The sequence below is a fragment of the Pristiophorus japonicus genome, unplaced genomic scaffold (assembly GCF_044704955.1).
Source record: "Pristiophorus japonicus isolate sPriJap1 unplaced genomic scaffold, sPriJap1.hap1 HAP1_SCAFFOLD_3632, whole genome shotgun sequence".
In the NCBI taxonomy this organism is placed as follows: domain Eukaryota; kingdom Metazoa; phylum Chordata; class Chondrichthyes; family Pristiophoridae; genus Pristiophorus; species Pristiophorus japonicus.
Window position 1 is genome coordinate 4,163 of NW_027253469.1, and position 4,929 is coordinate 9,091.

The 4,929-nt window shown below is 47.0% G+C and overlaps 1 pseudogene; it reads left to right on the plus strand.

Annotated features, from left to right (window-relative positions):
* The first annotated feature begins 240 nt into the window (after window positions 1-240).
* Window positions 241-478, plus strand: LOC139250281 (U2 spliceosomal RNA; annotated as a pseudogene).
* Window positions 479-4,929: the final 4,451 nt, after the last annotated feature.

The window sequence follows — 4,929 nt, forward strand, 5'->3', positions numbered from 1 at the left end:
CTCCCAACTCAACCAACCTGTGAGCATACCCACAGATGCACACATTACAGGTGGCGTCTTTGATAAGACCTGGAGTGGGTTCCAGTAGCGTAGTGGTTATGGTACTGGACTAAAGGTAGTGTGTTCAAAACCCACCGTGGCAAGTTGTTAGAGGCCCTATTTAAAAGAGGGGCAAATTTTCCATCGCCAAAAAAGAACTATCGTTCATCTCAATGTGGGGTCTAGTTTGCCCATAAAACAATCGCTTCTCGGCCTTTTGGCTAAGATCATGCGTAACTGACCTGACAGGGGAGTAACCATGACCCCAACGTGGTTCTCCCTGGATCAGGAAGGTGATTCTCTTATGCTTTTTGGAAACAGGAGGTGGGTGGGGTGGCTTGACCCATCCACCTCCACGGAGGTATGTGGGGGGCCTGACCCATCCACCTCCATGGCACGAACCTGGTATTGCAGTACTTCCAGGAACGGTGCAGTGGCTCTAGGCCTTTTGGCTAAGAGCATTGGCGCAGAGTGATCCTTGATGTGTGCAAGGTGACCTCTGGCGTTTGTAATCTGACAAGATGATCTGACAAAGAATTGGAAAGATTGGCAACGAAAAAAAAAACAATTCTTTAGCTTTAGGACTTAATGGTTCCTTCTTATCAACAATATCACTTAGTATAAAGCATGCGTTTGAAAGGGATTGTCACCGGGAAAAACAAAAAACTTGCAATTATATAGCGCCTTTCACGACCATCAGACATCCCAAAGCGCTTTACAGCCAATGAAATACTGCTGTAATCTGGGAAACGCAGCAGCTAATTTGCGCACAGCAAGCTCCCACAAACAGCAATGTGATAATGGCCAGATAATCTGTTTTTGTTATGTGGATTGAGGGATAAATATTGGCCAGACCACCAGGGATAACTCCCCTGCTCTTCTTCGAAATAGTGCCATGGGATCTTTTACATCCACACAGAGTAGACGGGGCCTCGGTTTAACGTCTCATCTGAATGGCCTGTTTCTGTGGCTCAGTGGGCAGCACACTCGCCTCTGAGTCAGAAGGTTGTGGGTTCAAGTCCCACTCCAGGGACTTGAGCACATAAATCTAGGCTGACACTCGCAGTGCAGTGCTGAGGGAGTGCGCACAGCCGAAAGTGCCGACTTTCAGATGAGGCGTTAAACCAAGGCCCCATCTGCCCTCTCAAATGGACGTGAAAGATCCCACGGCACTATTTCAAAGAGCAGGGGAGTTATCCTGGGGCCAATATTTATCCCTCAATCAATATAACAAAAAAAAAAACAGATTATCTGGTCTTTGTCACAATGCTGTTTGTGGGAGCTTGCTGTGCGCAAATTGGCTGCCACATTACAACAGTGACTACACATTATATAAATGCAAGTCTGACTTTCTTTTCTCCCCTAGCATTCTTGTTTGTGCCCATCTTAAATGTGCGCCCTCTTGTTAAATGGCTCTTGATGCAACATTAAGCAAGGTAATTTTACTAATACAGGTGCCGTGACTACCAATAAAGAGGCATTTGTGCAGAAAAGTCCTCATTTCCTTCACTGCGGTCTACTCTTTGACCTCCTGAGATGCAGTTAATTCAATGCAGCATTAAAAGAGATTCGGGATTAATTAGCAACGCTGTTGAGAGAGCATTTGATGAAAAATGCTCAAGCAATGTAGCTTTATAGATTATCTCAGTAAACAGTTTGTGATGAGGATCAAGAGCGAATCGATTACCATGTTTAGCGAGCAATTTGCTTGCCTTCCATGCAACAATGGAAGTATTCGGAGCTGGAGGCAACCTGTGCCTGTTTAGACAGATTGCCTCAAATTAATATCAGGTTAAGTGATCCTACGTCTGTTGGAGGACCTGGTTTACCCAGTGCCTTGTCCCTGAAGCTGGACACATGTTCAATGCTCTCAAATTACCGCCCAACATATGTTCTCCACTGCACAAAGGGCAACATAACCTGAGGGGGGTGAATGCAAATGAGGCTATTTCTATGGATCCAATATGAATCATTAGAAATCACTTCTGTTCTGAAAAACAAGCACAAGATGCCTCGTTTGCCTCACAGACCAAATGATTTTGTTACCTCCAGACGTGACTGTTCCGACGCACTCTTGGCCAGCCGCCCACGTTCTATCCTCTGTAAACTTCGGCGTCCAAAACTCTGTTGCCCGTGTCCTAACTCGCATCAAGTCCCGCTCACCCATCACCCCGCTGACCGACATTGGCTCCTGGTTAAGCAACGCCTCCATTTTAAAATTCTCATCCTCGTTTTCAAATCCCTCCATGGCCTCGCTCCCTCCCTACCTCTGTAATCTCCTACAGCCCTACAACTCTCCGAGATGTCTGCGCTCCTCCAATTCTGCCCTCTTGCGCATCCCTGATTAGAATCGCTCCACCACTGACGGCCGTGCCTTCAGCTACCATGGTCCGAAGCTCTGAAATTTCCTCCCTAAACCTCTCCGCCTCTCTTTCCTCCTTTAAGACGCTCCTCAAAATCTATCACTTTTCTGCCCCTAATATCTGAAGTGGTTCGATGTCAAATTTTGATTTATAACGCTACTGTGAAGCACTTTGTGATGTTTTACTATGTTAAACAATGTAAATTGTTCTTGTTGGATTAAAATGTACTTGTTTTTAAACACACCTGTAGATTCTTGTACAAACTATTTGTAGCCAAGTATAGCGAGTTGGAAGTTACAGCTTGGATGTTGCAATTAATGTCAGGGCCCTCGGGTAAGCAAGAGAACGAACCGGTTAGTTTCTGCTCCTGGTCACTGCCCAGTGATCTGTGCTAAAACGTGAGCGTGTCTATGCGGGGACTTTGACCGTTGGCAGGATTAGGCGTTCTGTCAAATCCCACATCACTGAGTGGCCTAGTCACTCACTCCTAAAGAAAGAAAGACTTGTATTTATATAGCGCCTTTCACAACCACCGGACGTCCCAAAGCGCTTTGCAGCCAATGAAGTACTTTTGGAGTGTAGTCACTGTTGTAATGTGGGAAACGCGGCAGCCAATTTGCGCACAGCAAGCTCCCACACACAGCAATGTGATAATGACCCAGATAGTCTGGTTTAGTGAGGTTAATTGAGGAATAACCATTGGCCAGGACGCTGGAGAGAAACTCTCCATTGAATAGTGCCGTAGGATCTTTTACGTTCACCCGACGGTAGACGGGGCCTCGGTTTAGCATCCGAAAGACGGCACCTCCGACAGTGCAGCACGCCCTCAGCACTGCACTGGGAGTGTCAGCCTGGATTTACGTGCTCAAGTTCCTGGAGTGGGACTTGAGCCCACAGCCTTCTGACTCAGAGGCGAGAGTGCTGCCCACTGAGCCCCGGCTGACACACATGAAGGAGAGACACCTGGGCAAAGTACTGGAGGGCTGCAGAATCACCATGAGGCAGGAGGAGAGAATACTGAAAGGAAAATGTAAAATAAATATCAAGAGCCTATCCCCACCTTCGCCCGAGAACAAGAGACAAAAGTTTACTGGGGTAGGCGGGGTGGAGAAGTGATTTACATGATAGCATCAGCTGTGGCTCAGTGGGCAGCACCCTCGCCTCTGAGTCAGAAGGTTGTGGGTTCAAGTCCCACTCCAGAGGCTTGAGCACATAAATCTAGGCTGACACTCCCAGTGCAGTGCTGAGGGAGCGCCGCACTGTCAGAGGTGCATTATCTGGGTCATTATCACATTGCTGCTTGTGGGAGCTTGCTGTGCGCAAATTGGCTGCCGCGTTTCCCACATTACAACAGTGACTACACTCATAAAAAGTACTTTGTTGACTGCAAAGAGCTTTGAGGCATCCGTTGGTCATGTGAAAGGCGCTATATCAAGCCTTTCTTTTTCCTGATGATTTAGATATTTGAAGTGCTCAGAAATATCAGCACTTTCACTGCACTCGAGACATTTTCCTTATGCAGTTTGTTAGAATTATTATTCATATAATTATAGTGCAGGCCATCCAGTGACACAGTGAGGATTTTTCTGTTGCTATGGTGAAGCAATTGATCTCATCAGTCTTAGAGCCACTTTGATTATACACACAGGGCTAAGAGTTTGCCTCTCTACTCTGGTGACAGGCACCCAGCGATCACCTCAGACAATGTTGCATGCCAGTACACACAGAAACACGCCACTTCGCTCGACCAGTCCATCTCGGCTTTAAGCTTCCAGGTCGGCAAATGGTCCAAATCTCACTTACCCCATCCTGTTCCCGCATCCTTTTACCCCCTTTTTCTTCACGCACCTATCAATTGCCGCGGGCTCAATGGGCAGCACTCTTAATCCGAGCCGGAAGGTTGTGGGTTCAAGTCTCACGCCTTAGGGACTTGAGCACATAATCCAGACCGACACTCCCAGTGCAGTACTGAGGGAGTGCTGCACTGTCAGAGGTGCCATCTTTGAGATGTTAAACCGAGGACCCCGTCTACTCTGTCGGGTGGATGTAAAAAAGATCCCGCGGCACTATTTTGAAGAGCAGGGGAGTTCTCCCTGGCGTCCTGGCCAATATTTATCCCTCAATCAACATCACTAAAAAGCAGATTATTTGGTAACTTCAACATTGCCATTTGCGGGAGCTTGCTGTGCACAAATTGGCTACCATCTTTCCTACAACAGTGACTACATTTCAAAAAAGTACTCCATTGGCTATAAAGCGCTTTGGGATGTTGTTCGGACATGAAAGGCGCTATATAAATGAGAGTTCCTTTTTTCTTTCTGAGCTTGAATTCGGACACTGTTTCTGCCTCAATCGCTAACCCTGGATGCGCACAGCCGCGTAACTCCATTGCGCGAAGAAATATCAAGATCGCTGACATTTTATCTTGCATCTGTAAGAATCTCTATTTCTTCCCACAAGGGAGAGGACAGGAGTGCTGAGCACCTGCCGGGGAAACCTCAGAAACCTTTTACTGACGCCAATAATA